The 15,239-nt window shown below is 36.9% G+C and overlaps 1 pseudogene; it reads right to left on the bottom strand.

The window, feature by feature from the left end:
* LOC140150481 (dynein beta chain, ciliary-like) overlaps window positions 1–15,239 on the bottom strand; it is a 111,523-nt pseudogene that overhangs the window by 43,288 nt on the left and 52,996 nt on the right.

Below are 15,239 nucleotides of genomic sequence, written 5' to 3'. Positions count from 1 at the left end.
ACAATCAGTTTGGTACAATTTGCTTTTCTGGAGGATTCTTGTTTCTAGAGATTTTACCCATCATGCACATGCTATGTGGCATCTGTAAGCGTATGCGTGTATATACCACGGATTCATGGCATGTTGCCTATGGGGATTGACGCTAAATCAGGTACCGCATGAACAAACTAAAAAATAGCGCAAATAGCACGAGCGTAGACAAAAGAAACTTTGTGCGTATGATGAGCGATGTCGCCAGGTCTGAACGCTGTACCGGCATCAGCTGAATTTGAGTACGCTTAGAGGGCATAGGCATGGAATCTTCCAATCTGTGTGGTATTAATCTAAGATGCCAGCGCTTTGAGCATACACTAGTGCTTTGTAGCTACGCCCAATGAAATGCGAACTGATGTCACTGCCACATCACTCACCATCTTTCCATTCTCTGGTAGCTGGGTTAATGATACCAAACAACTCATCATTTGTGACCGCCTTTGGGTTGAGATCCACAAAGACAGGTTTGCGTTTCATGTTGGCATAAGTCTTGTTCAATGCTTTCAGAACCTATTTACAGAGGAAAATAAATGAACGTTAGTTGGAAAATCTGTTTAAGGGATGATTTGTAAACCCAACCACCTGTGCACTGCCAGATCGAACCTGCAGTTGAGTCTGTTTTATATCCTGTGGAACGATAGAACGTGGTTAAACCAAGGTAATCCTAAGCAGACTTATACCCAGGATTTATTATGGAGGGTAGCAGGACTTCCAAAAAGTGCACTTTTGAGAGTGTGTATTGCAGACTTTTTGTAAAAAGTGGACCTTTTGTCAATTTTTCTTCCATTTTGTGAATTTTTCTTCCACTTTTGGACCCTTTTTATTGAAAAAAAAAAGAGAATCAAAAAGTGGACCTTTCTGAATTTTGGGCATGTACTACACCCCCTGCACACAGGCCTATATCTATAAGAATGGCTTAGGACTGCTAACAGGTATAATACTTCTTTGGTGCAAATAATTATACTTTCATGCACCATAAATCTGTGATATTCAAATGCCATGCGGCTTGTGACTACTACTACTGATTGAGGACCATTTTAACCGGTTATTTCTTTAATTCACAGAGGTATTGTACTCTCTATGTATCATTTGAATTTGTGTACTGACCTGTGACTTGCCAGTGCCAGCATTACCAATGATAAACACAGAATGCCTGACAGCCAGCAACTCTTCTAACTGGACAACCTTCAACACAAAGTTGTCTTCTGCTTGCAGTTTCAGATCCAGCGTTGACTGCTTCACAACTTTCTCAAAGTCCATATCACGACGACGTGGTACGTCCAGTGCAGGGAACAGGTCACCGATAAGAGCCGTGAAGACCGGCATGTCATCAAAGACAATCTTGGGTGTGTTGAAATCACGCAGGGCACGCATGAGCACCTGGTCTTCTGGACGGCCGGGATCACCGCGCTTTAGTGAACCAGCCACTACAAGTACAGACTTGATGGCGCGTAGACCCCAATCATAATGATCCTGAAATATAATCAATCCATACTTAAAGTTATTATACTTAGTTCTCTGAGTTGATAGGATGAATAAATTTTAATTTATACCCAGAGCAGCCAGCACCAAAAACATAAATAAATAGAATATAAAAACAGTACATCTAGACGGATTCGAACTGGCGACCTTAACCAACTGAACAAGAGGCACGCTGGAGAAGAACAAAGATTGAAATCTACAGGAATATGGTTCAATCTCACTTGTTACTAACTTTATTTTGAAAAAAAAAAACTTTTTAAATGAGCACCAGACGGTTAGCTTTCTCTTATTGTGTTTGCTCATTTTGAATCACCTATATACCATTCTTGCAAATGATATTGGGATTATGATCTAAAGACTCAATAGTTGATCACAGCCCAAAACAATAGACCTTTTCATATCGAAGTTTTCCAAAGTGATGACCCAGTTTTTAAAAACGGGTAATCATACGCAGTTCTTGGGCGCGCACTAACACCAGTTGTGTGTTGCGTCATTGCACGCAGTTGAGGAGCGTTTATGTGTATTTAGGCAGGCGTGTAAAGACGCTCGCGTCCATGTGATTATTTTGCGAACATTTCCGATGGCTCCTGAAAAGGTCTATTAACCCCAGATGGAGACAAGGAAACACAAGGAACGCAATTTCTTAGCAACACTTATTGGCCATCAGGATAGACAGTAATTTTATTTTAATATAATCTGCAATTAAAAATTCCAGCCATTATAGCATTCCATTTCAACATGTAAAACACGACAGCAGTACTTTGCTTTCATAAATAACAATTTTTTTATAATTCTCTTGCTTGCCTACATGTCCTTGCCTTAAGGCAGCTGTGTACTCTAGACATTGTTTCTTTCGCTAAATTGAGTTTTTTTGATATGTTCGTACTTTGTTATGTTTTTTATAAATACAAGGAATGAAAATCCAGATTTGTAAACTCCAACTGCAATATTTTAAGGATTTTATTTCACTATTCCACTCGTGTTTGAAATTGAAAAGGAAAGAAAATCTTTGTTGTACCAGCAGAGTACACGCGCGCAACAACGCATCGCGTTGCGTATCGCGCAATTTGTTAACACACAAATACGCTACGCATACGTGGCGCTTATCTGCATCGCGGCGCATCTTATGGAAACACCACGGAAGCACAAAAACCTAGTGGTCAAATGGCTCCGTTTTAGCTGATAAAATGTGGGTTTTTCAAGTTCTTTCACCCGATTTAAATATCAAGTTATGAATGGATTTCGCTCAAACTTCTCAAAGGGCCGTGGATTTACCCGATGTTTATGTAATGTAAGGTAGAAAAATAAAACTGCCGCATTCTCCTGCGAGATTCGATGAAAGTGCAAAATGTGACCACTTTAAACTTCAACGGCCATTATTTCAATGTTCATTTTCTCGGTAAAATGACGATTTAGGTACACGATAACTCAATAAATACAGCATCTATAGGTAAGCAAATATGATCATCGTAAAAGCATGATCGACTCAAGAAACGGTTTTCTCATTTTTTATATTTTGGTCTATTTCCGATTTTAGGCATCATTTTGTGCAAATAGGCGTTTGTGAATTTTAAAAGTTCAATTTGATGCCTTATATGGTCAATATCTCAAAAAATAAGGCCAATATAAAAAAAAACAAAAAAAGGTTTTGGAATGGAGCCTCAAGATTGAGCTAAAAACAAAATAAAATATTTTGGAAAGAGTGTTTTTTGTTATGATGTACCTAACAAATCATTGCCAAAAACTCACTTTTTTGTGATTTTCTTCATAATTATTTTTACCCCAAATCTGTATTTATATTAAGGTTTATTGATGTCTTGCCTTCATAAAAATGTATACTTTTACTACATGCATGTCTGAGAGTACACAGCCTCCTTAAGGCATTTAGCAACACAATAATCTCCCTTAAAGGAAGGTGACCTGATATATTTGGAAAATCAAATTCTTTAAAACTTATGTATAACATAAAATGCTGTCCCTTTCAAGCATGCAAAAAGATCATGTATAAATGTTCCTTGTAAATGCGACTAATTCTTTATGGAATTACTGACATTTAAGTCAGCGTAAAACTGGTAGTCTACAGTGTTTTTATTAATGATAATCATCATGATCATGTAAAAAATTAATATCAAATGAAAGATCCTATTTTCTCATTAACATACTGAAATTAGGAGTTCCAAATTGGTGTATTTCCGAAGATATCATCAAAAAACTGATGAATTAGTCAATAATGTGGTATACCACAGTTGAGACTAATTCGACAGTTTTTTGATGATTTCTTCGGAAATATACCGATTTGGAGCGCCTAATTTCAGTATGTTAATGAGAAAAATATGAGCTTTACCTGATACCAAAACCTGCATTTTGATAGGAAAAAGTTGGGTATGAGGCTGTGAATCAGGTTACCCACCTTTAAAATGGGAGAGGTGGGTGGGAAATGAATTTTTTGTCGACCCGATTGCTGGTCAACAAAAGCAATGACAAAATCAGCGATCTGGGTGACCTTGCGTCGCAGAAAGGACCGCCCTCTTTGGCCGAAATATGTTGCCAATCCCGCCGCCTGGGAAATTCCGATCTGACAAAGCACGACCCGGAAGTGTCTCTGCGTGGGGTCAAAAGTGTTGTCTAACTGTTTCCCATCAGGAAACTTTATTAGCTTACACATTAATATGATACATGAAATATTAACATAAGATGACAAAAAAAAAATACCATGCACTAAACTAGGATATTGCCCACAATGCACTCTGCTCATCAGATTTATCAAATTGGCTTAAATTAGCTGACCATACCTGTTTCGACAGCAGCTCCTTACACAGGGTGTACAGTGTGATGAACTTCCTAGCTAGAAGCCTTGCATCCAAGAAGCCTTCAGCAACCAACATAATCTCACAAATCAACTCAAAGTCAGGGACAACCATAGCACATGGCCTGTAATATAAACAATGAAAAGAATGATGAAAGTTACTTTTTTTGTTCGTATTTGAGAGGTTAGGCTTATAATGCGTAATTCCTTATGCATACGACAGTTGAATCAATGAAAATCAGTCACAACAGAGTGGTTTTGAATTGATATAAGTGGTGTACGCATAGTAAGTGGCTTAGCATGGTGTAGGAAATTGCAACCACTCAATTGGGCTATTTCAGTTGAAATGGGCTATTCCATTTAAAATCCACACTGCCTCTGTGGAAGATTTAACTAAAGTCTTCTACAGAGGGGGTATAAGCTTTGAATAGAATAGACAAATGGGTAACTTCCATTTGAAATACTCACTCCAGTTGTGGAAGATTTAGGTAAAGCAACAATTATACAGGGGGGAGTATGAGTTTCAACATGATTAACTCTGACCAATTACATTGAAAAACATACTCCCCCTGTGAAAGATATTGTCTTAAACTCTGCAAATAACAAAATGTTCTACAAATATTTATAGGTTCATGGTTTGGGGTAAACTTTCTAACCTTCAAATATCACTTCTTGAATATTAACACTTTTCAACAGAGTTCATTTGCAGTATTTTGCAGATGTTGTGAGTGTACTGAATACACGGAAGAGGGGTCCTGATTGGCTGATTAAATTACGTCATGAAATATAGGCACCTCATTTGTTGAACTAGCCACAGAGCAACAGGTGACCCTGGCATGACCTTCACACAATAAACAGAGCGCCCTCATTGGCAACTGTGTAACAGGACCTTGCCGAGGACTGTAAAAATGGCCCTAGTATCCTCAGCGTAAGTTTTTCAAAACTTGATTAACTCTAACAAAACAAATTGTTTGCTGCATCTTTGTATGTGTATCTCTTTGTTTATACACACACATTCTGAAAATAGATGTTTTGTTAAAGCAAATCACATCACTGAATAGTTTTAGCATGAAACACATCATTTTTTTCTTACCTGAAGAGTGCTTTAAGATTCTCTGGTAGTTCAGTCCTACCAGCGTATCCTGGGTTCATGGTGATGAAGATACCGACTGTAGGTATCATGTTGATCTCCTCACCCATGAAGTTGAAGATGGACTTCTTGTCACGGATGGCATCTTGAACACATTTCACCTGAAAAGCAACAAAGAATGTAGGAAATTAAAGTCCTTCACAAGCCATCAGATGAGATGATCAGTGTACCATTACCACTCAGGTGTATGCCCACACACTAGATGGGAGAGTGACAACTATGCAATGTAAAAAGGTGTAGTATGATGAGTCATTCAATTCAGGAAGGGGCACCAAGCCTGAGCGAGAGGAGAACCTGTGTTTTTGCAGGTTCCGATGGGATTATTCAAAAAGTTCACTTATGATGGTGGGAGGGGGGGGGGGGATACATGCTAGCCTAGATCTGGTCAATGGGTCTCAGATTTAAGTAATTAGCCAACGTTAGCTGTATCCTTGGTGTAAGATATTCATGAGGTAGCCTAGTGTAAAGACTCCATTGATTGAAGAATTAAGTAGCTTACGGAATAAAGCTGTATAATCCTTCGATAGAAGATTTCTGTGCTGGGCAATTTCCGTGCAGTTTTACACGAAGGATAAACCCAAAGTTACTACTTGTCTTAAACTTGGTATGCCCTTGTTTCTATAATGTTCTGAACAATAGGGCATTGGGTGACAGGCAAAGATGGACTTCAAATTACAGCTCAGTACTTATCCTCCATGTACTCACCTGTACTGCCACCACTGAGAGCACTTCTACTGAGATACGGTTGAACTCATCAAAACATCCCCATGCTCCAGTCTGAGACAGACCCTTATAGATGTTACCACAAGACTGTGGGGGAAAAAGGTGTAAAATGGAATGAAAAATTAAATGTGTTGAAACAGTAACATGCTACCAATGCCATTTTTGGTAGTGCTAGTCATTTTCTGGCACACATACTGGCCATTATCATAACTCAGCCTTTTCTTGTTATTAATTTCTTATTCATTTCATTCGGCTGTAAAAGAGGTAATAGCATCTGGCAGTAAAAAGTTGTCAAATTCCCCTAACACATTTTGTAGACAAGTAGAATGTTCTTTGCCTTCCAGGTCTCCTTTTACCATGTAATGGGGGGTGGGGTGGGGAGGGGGTGTAGAGAGCATATCTTCTGCATGATTCATCTTCCTGCATCCTGTTATTAAGGGAACAAACCAAAAGATCGATGACATCGTATAAACGTAACTAGTTTTGTTCCTCCCTCCCTGCCAGGAACTTAATAACGAAATTTTGAAAATTTTGAAATATTGATAATAATAATGACACATTCTTCAGACCGATGTTTTTGTACAAACGTAATCGAGTATTTTTACCCCCTCCCCTCTAAACGAACATTTATAGGACGTCATCAATCTTTTGGTTAGTTCAAAAACTAATGAATTATATCACTTATAATAATATAAAGAAAATCCTTATAACACATATTCCTTTACCTTGTAGTCCATCTGTTCCGAGCAGTTGAAGACATACACCATGATTCCCAGTGCACGTCCTAAGTCTTTGGTGGTTTCTGTCTTGCCTGTCCCAGCTGGCCCAGCGGGGGCGCCACTCATCACCAAGTGAAGCGATTGTGTCAGGGTGATGTAACATCTGGACAAGAACAAATTAAAAAATCATATTTGGATTCTATGTACCGTATTCATTCCAATAAGCGCCGCTTAACAAAGTCATTTTGGGTGGGCGCTTATTTTTACCTGGTTTACCTAATTTTTTTTTGTGAGGGGCGATTATTAGAGATGAATTTACGTGCGTTATAAAAGGGTCCTGAGACGTTCTAGTAGCTTTTCTGATGTAGAAAATGTATTGCAAGTTTACACGGATGTGTAGTCCTCCAGCTATTTCACTATATCAACATCTATCTGTCACTTCAACATTAATGGTACCCTTTAGCAAATTGAATATACCCTGGGTGGGCACTTATTGGGGCATGGGCGCTTATTGGAATTATCACAATAATTTACCTACTCATACAGCACTACATGTATTTTGGGGGATTAAAGAAACAATATCCAATAATGAAAGACAGGGATAAAAAGACTAGTTTGCGTCTGACGTCAGGGCAAAGGCGCGCCGTGATTGGTTGCCAACCTTGCCAGTACAGCATTTTCTGTCTAGTTTTCAGAATTTCAGATGCGATTTAGTCTTTTTATCTCTGTCTTTCATTAATATTTTGCCAAAAAAGAGACAACCCAATCCTAATCCTTCCTTTCGTTGCAAGTTTATTACTGGTATTAGGAATTTTTTTACGGAAATAGGGCAGAAAAATGCAATTTGGCATGTTTTCACAAAATTCACACAACAATTGAATTCATAAAATTCAAAGACTTGACACAAGTCTTCGTATTCAGAACTTAAGTAGAGGCTATGCCCCTTGCAGCATGACATATCAGCCAATGACAAGCCTTGATTGTGTGTGTTTGTCTGCAGTGCGTGTGCGTCATGCCGCTCAGCAGCAAGTGGCATGGCAGTATGAAACCAGCATAAGGTATTACTCTTAATCTTACCATGACATATCAGCCAATGATAAACCTTGATTGTGTGTGTTTGTCTGCAGTGCGTGTGCGTCATGCCGCTCAGCAGCAAGTGGCATGACAGTATGAAACCAGCATAAGGTATTACCGTATTGGTCCGAGTATAGTCTCACCCGTTTTTTAGGTGAACATTTTTCACAATTGGGGGGTGGGATTATATTCGAATTTCAAATTCATTTGGAGTGTCCCTGGATGCTAGGTGCTAGATCCTAGATGCTAGGATCATTCATGGTTGAACTTAAAAAAAAATAAAAATAAAAAATAAAAATTTCAAGATGTTTTGTATTTTTAATATGAAAATTGATCATTTGTATTCATGTCATACTCTATTAATGATTTCAAAATGCATTGAATTTGAATGCATTTTGAAATCATTAATAGAGTATGACATGAATACAAATTATCAATTTTCATATTAAAAATACAAAACATCTTGAAATTTTTTTTACGTCAACCATGAATGATCCTAGCATCTAGGTCTAGGTCCAGGGACACTCTAAAACCAAAAAAAAAACTTTAAAAAAAAAAAGATTTTCTGAAATTTTTTGAGAAAAATGGGGGGTGGGACTATACTCGAACGTGGGACTATACTCTGACGAATACGGTACTCTTAATCTTACCATTTTCATGTTAAATTTGAATGATTGATTAGTTAAAATACAAAAGAAAATGTGTGTGCATAGTTTATTATTAGGCAAGTCGTAGCAAACAAAAACACCCTACAAATGCATGTTTTTGGCTCTTATTTCCAAATATTGACCAAATATTAAAATTTCAAATTTTATTGCCAGTTACTGCCAACTAAACAATTAGAATTGAGCTATGTTTATTCGACAAAACAGGATACTATTGTTTTTATCCAAAATTAGTGCTGTATTTTTCTACTATGACTATATTTCTAGTAGAACTAGATGGACGGCAGTTCTTGGATGTCGCGGTTTTCAACCCACAGCGTCGACCGCGATGCCTCCACCAAAGGGAGGGATGTGGCACTCAAAAGTTGATACAAAGTTTCCAGCCTCAAGGGCATAATTTGCCCTAATTGAAACACGTTCTATGACAGTTACTCTTAGTCATTTCATTTACTTTTTCAAATCTTACCTATCTGTGAGTGGGGTAATAACCAGACGAGGTGTATTTCCTAGATATTCATAGGAATACCTAAACTGGGCATCACAAATATTGGCAAAGCAATCGCCTTTCTCTTCATCCCATCTGTGTCTGAGCTGGCTTAGCCACTGGAAGGCGAGGGCGCTGTCAATCTTCTTTAAAACGAGAGAAGCTACCACATCACGAGCGTGCACGTCGATGGTACAGATGGTCATGATCTTCTGACGGTCACCTTTGTTGAGTTTGCCAATCAACAAGTTGATGAGTGTGTTGAGTTGTTGAATCTGGGATGATTTAGTTACAGTAAAGAAAAGTATCACATTACCTGATTTCATTTGAGAAATAAGTCTGCGGAACTTTCAACATTTCTGACTTGAAAGACACACATACTACATTCATAGTACATGAAGTGTGGTACACATCTCAAAGCAATTCTGTTATATAGTAAATATCAGAATCAGTTCATTTCCTCCTCAAGTACAGTCTTGATACTCTTTTGAGGTTTTGCACAGTACCGGAAGAAGAAGAAGAAGAATGTATATCTTCTGTTTGTACCGGTACATAGAGCCAGTGGCATAGCCAGGATTTTTTGCAAGGGGACCAAGTGAAGCAAGGTGATTTTCAGGGGAGAGGGAATTTGATGAAAATGGTCCAAAAGGCCTAAAAATCTAAAACATTTGGTGGCCATCATCCCACAGGCAGGCAAGATGTTCTACAGGAGGAAAACCTATCCTCTGGCTACGCCGCTGCATAGACATGTAAATATCTAGCAGTACTGGGCTGAATTAAGAGGGGGAAACCTACTCCCGTCCTACATGACTAAATCAAGTTTGGGCATGACATTTGAGTCCCTATACATACTTGTTTCTTATTGTAGTCTTTCAGCGCATTCTCATGACCTTCCTCCAGCCTGGCAAAGGCAATCCCAACCTCTGTAGTCCACCAGATCTGAGTCGCAGCCAGCGCCACCTGAGCCGGGTAATCAAACAGCCACTGCTCTCTTGGTTTCTCTTCATACGACACCACCGATTCTGAAAAGTTATTCCTTGTGGTTTCTCTCATGGCGTTCATGAGCCTGTTAAGCCACACCTCAACTTGACCGGAGCATTCGCATTCCTCATTGAATACTACGTATTCGTTTTCACTGCTGTACATGCCAAGGGCTACCTTGGTGTCGTTGTCGTCATCATCTTTCTTGAATTCCAACCTGGCCAGGTTGTCAAATAATTTGGACAAATGGCGTTGAGTCTGGACACATATTGGAATAAGTTATGTGAGTATTATTCAATGAAGTCATCTTTATGCAAAACAAGATTACTTTATTAAGACAGCCTTAGTATGGTCATTCTTCTTTTAAAGTGGACAGTCAGATTTTCTGTATAATATTTTTTGCGTAACTACTCCCCCAAATGATCAATAAGCATAGATAATAATTTTGATCACAAAAGTTAACGCTAATTTAATGAAATATTACAAGTAACTTATTCTGCAAGAGTTATTACCTATCCCCATGTTTGTCAAGCTCCCCCCCCCCCCTTTTTGAAAAATTTCACACCACCAGGAGTGTTTACTAATAATACCTGGACTGTTTATATAAAACAGAAGCAAAGGATAGGGTATTTCTAGGAGAAGTCATTTTAAGAAAGCACTGGCTTCAAGTACTACTTACAATTGATGGGTTGTTTCCATTAGACAAAATGTCCAGCAAATCAGCAGACGATACAAAATAAAATCTTGGGAATGCTAACCGCTTGGTTTCCAAGTACTCAGCCAGGGCCTTCTCACATACTGTTAAACTACAAAGAAACAAAATAATCATGGTGAGATACACATAGAATACAGAACTTTTTTTTTTTTAAGTTGACACAATATCTTTGGTCATAAATATAAAACTCAATAAAATCTTCAAGAGTTAAAACCGAAGGGAAAGCTCAAAGTCTAATGTATTTTTCAACATTGTTTTTTTTTAAATGACTAATAATTACAAGTTGTAACAGTAGCAGCAGATGTTGGTGATACCTTATAATATGTAACTTGATCTGATTCAATAGAAGCTAGAGGCATGTTCTTCATACTGTAAAAGTGGCAAATTTTGAGCTTGCGCAAAACTATAGGTCTATATGTATGTAGAAAACTTAATAAAATCAAGTAAAAAGTTTTGAAATTGCTACTGCGCAAAAACTTACCACTGTTACAGTAGTTTGTTTAAAAGATGATTTTTTTTTTATGGTACCAACATATTGTTACCTTCATAGGTCTGTGAGTGAGGATTCTGTTGTACTTTCGCGACAAAATTAAAAACAGCTGTTTTTTGGCCTAATTGGATTGATTTTGACTTATATATTTTGGAAAAATTTCAGAAAATTTTTGACATGTTTGCAAAAAAGTTTTCGGATTTAACATGCTTTTGATTTCTTAAGGTCATTTAGCCACTTCCAGAAAGAAATATTTTCACCAGCAGAACAGGTTTTTTTAGTGGCCTTAGGATAAAAGGTATGATTTCAACTAATTCTTTCCTTCCAGTTAGCCAAACAAAGAAATATTGTCCTTGAGCAGGAATTGAACCTCTTGGAGTCCCAGGTTCAAAGTCTTTTGGTTGGTACCACAAAGACAAAAGCAATGTACATTACAGGCTGAATGAGCTTTGTCAAAGCTACCGGGTTGCAGATAAAATATAAAATGATGTTCCTTTAAGGGCTGGGGTATGAGCGTTTGGACAGTATTTATTTTGGGACATTAGAGCACATCAGACATATCGAATTGCATTCTGAATCGAAGAATGTCCTTCTGATATCAAATAATTTTGATTTTTGAAATTACAATTTAATACACATTTTATGGCAAATCATTAAAATTGATATTTTTGATATTTAACAGTACTCAAGTAAACTTAAATCTGATGATTTATACTTAAAGTGTATGTAGGTGGGATGAAAAAGCCGACGATCAATTGAAAATTTAGACCTTTTCAGATTGAATATATGGATTTTTTTTTCCCAAAACACCAAAAAAATTAGGTCTTTTGGGAAAAAATCCATATCTTCAATATGAAAGGTCAAAATTTTCAATTGACCGTCGGCTTTCCTCCCAGCTACATACACTTTAAGAATATATCATTAGATTTATATAATTTACTTCGAGGACTGTTATATATCAAAAATTTGAAAATGTCAATTTTTATAATTTGTCATAAAATTTGTATTATATTGTGATTTTCAAAAATGAAAATTATTTGATATCAGAAAGACATGCTTCAGATTCAGAATGCAATTGATAGGTCTGAGGTGCTCTCATGTCCCACAAAAAATACTGTCGAAAACGCAATAAAACGCTCATTCTAGATCCCTTAAAGTGCTTAAAAAAGCAAGGTCATATGAGTTCATGTTGGTTAGAATGTTTTAATAAATGCACCCTTTCATGGAAATGTTATAAGCAATATTTGCCTTTTCCCCCTTGAATGAAACAAGTTTGAGTGAAAGAGTGAAGTGTTATATAATATCATGGATATGCTATAATTATGGTACTTTTATGGATGGATAATAATGACACAATGATGAGAGAATGGGCTTTTCCATTTGAAGTCTACATTACCCCTGTGGAAGATTTAGCTAAAGTCTTCCACAGAGGGAGTATGAATTTCAAATAGAATAGATGGTTGGGTATCTTCTATTTGAAATACTCACTCCAGTTGTGGACAATATATGTAAAGCCATAATATAGAGGGAATATGGGTTTCAAAATGATTAACCCTGACCATTTACATTTGAAAAACATACTCCCCCTGTAGAAGATATTTCCAAAAGCTTCCACAGGGGTAGTGTGGATTTTATATGGAATAGCCCAATGCTTACAACTATTAGTCAGTACAGCATTATAATTATAATACTTCTTTACAGCATTTCAAAATCAGAATGCATGCTGGGTAATTATCACCATGTAATATTGTTTCACATGGTGTTACCTGACATTCATACCCTCATGAATATATGTGATGCATAAGACCAATCAAACTTATTTATTCGCCAAAATGGGAATGTGATGAACAACAGTGGACCTCCTCTTAACATTAATGACTTTCGCATGTGCGTGGTATGCAAGGACTTCCTTTTGAGGAGAGCGAGAGCAATCACTCTCTACTGCTCTCCTTAAATCTGATATAAGAGAGTAATTTTTAGCTCTCCTTAGTTGACCATTCTCTCCTTACATTCTATTGTAAATGCTCTGAACAACTCTCCTTGAAGGCTCCAGAAGAGCTATTTTAAAATGCTCTTCTGCAAATTCCAAAAGACAGTCCCTTGGTATGGTAATATGCACTATAAGGACTTTCAAGCATGCGTATAATACGCAAACTAACAATTTTCACACACTCAACTACCATATTTAAAGATCATATGGTTATAAGCACTTTGTTATTGGTCACTAGCAGCTGTTAGTTATTCAATTTTTGAAGGTTAAAGGCACATATAAAATTAACAGATGTGGAAATAGGAGTATAAACTGACCAGTATAGATCAGTTGTAGTCCTACTAAATCATGGCATATTGGATGGCCTAGGGGAAAGTTAGCCCATATTAGCAAGACTATCCTTGCCTTCAAGGTGAAACAAACCTACTCATGTTACCCTCTGGCCATGGGCTGGCCTGGTGTCAGATCTTACCCAGGGAAAGATGACATTCCAATATATGCCTTTAAATGAAAGATAAAGTTAAAATTGTATTTTGTTTTTAAAAAAATATGATAATACATACAGATGGAATCACACAAATTAAAAATTGATGGTTATGAATGCGATTAATTACTTTGCATCAGATATTTTTCGGGTATTGTGAAAAATCTAAAATATTTTGCTTGGACCTCAGAATATTTCCTTCGGGTCCCAAAGCAAAATATTTTGATTTTTCACAATAACTGATGCGCAATCATTAACCTCTACCTTTCTGATCCACTCAAACCAAAGTTGGAAATTTTGAAAATTGAGCTATACTACCATTATTCCTTATTTTTACATATAGTTTGATCAGCTCATAATAGGCGGGAAATGTTAGGCTTTTACCCATTACGCCGAAAAGTAGACCCACATTATTGAGTGCTATTACTTGACCTGCCTGGTCTTTATTTTGTGTGTTAAAGAAAGTAGACAAAGTAGAGGACTTAAATTAATAATTCCGAATGCTTCTGGCCAGATGTCACAAGAATATTCTCAAAATAAACTATTTTGATATTACTCCGCGATGTTATAAGGCCCGCTGATTACGACCTGATCAAAGTATATATCTCAATTTCATTATTACTGACTTTGGTCTGATTAGATCGGATTGTGTCACACATGGTTGAGTATGGATGCAGTACAATGAACCAGTATGTCTGTATAAATTGATGAATGAATGCATGATTAGGCATAATACGTTATGCTGACCAAAACTAACTTTTTGGCAACACCCTGTAATAAAATACCTCACCACTGCAATAGGTCATATATCTGTAAAGAAATTGTCACATTACAATGTCAATCACATTGCAATGTCAATCACAATATGGCATAGATAATATTGCTACAACCCCAGTCTACTTCAAAAGGTACTGTAAAAGTGACATTTTTGAGCTACATTAATTTGCATATTTTTCGCTTCCAAGCTGCTACCACAAAAAAATAACAATGCGCAAATATATTCTTTTTGTGTCAATGTATGGAAACTTATAATCACAAATTTAAAAACAAGGGAAACCGTTCAAAATTGGTAAAGCATAAAAAATTAATCACATGAAAAATTCCATTTTTATAGTAGTATAAGATATATAATGTGGTAAAACCACTGTGTTACTGGAAATCAGGAGTGAGGTATCTACGCCTATCCTTCAGTGCTTACTCCCGATCACACAAAAATACACTACTAATTTTTGGGGATGAAAAAAATATTATTCAGTTTTGCCAAAAAAAATATAGTTCAATCCTAATTATTTAGTTGGAACAAAATGGCAACAAAAATCAAATTTTAATATCGTCCAAATTTTTGGAAATAAGGGCCAATTGCAGTCACAGAATTTAAGTTCATAGACTGCTATTAGACGTTTTACAGCAAACAAAACGGTCCTAAGAATGCATATTTTTGGC

The sequence above is a fragment of the Amphiura filiformis genome, chromosome 4 (assembly GCF_039555335.1).
Source record: "Amphiura filiformis chromosome 4, Afil_fr2py, whole genome shotgun sequence".
In the NCBI taxonomy this organism is placed as follows: domain Eukaryota; kingdom Metazoa; phylum Echinodermata; class Ophiuroidea; order Amphilepidida; family Amphiuridae; genus Amphiura; species Amphiura filiformis.
Note: the sequence above shows the minus strand (reverse complement) of the source record. Positions and strands in the feature narration are given on the sequence as shown.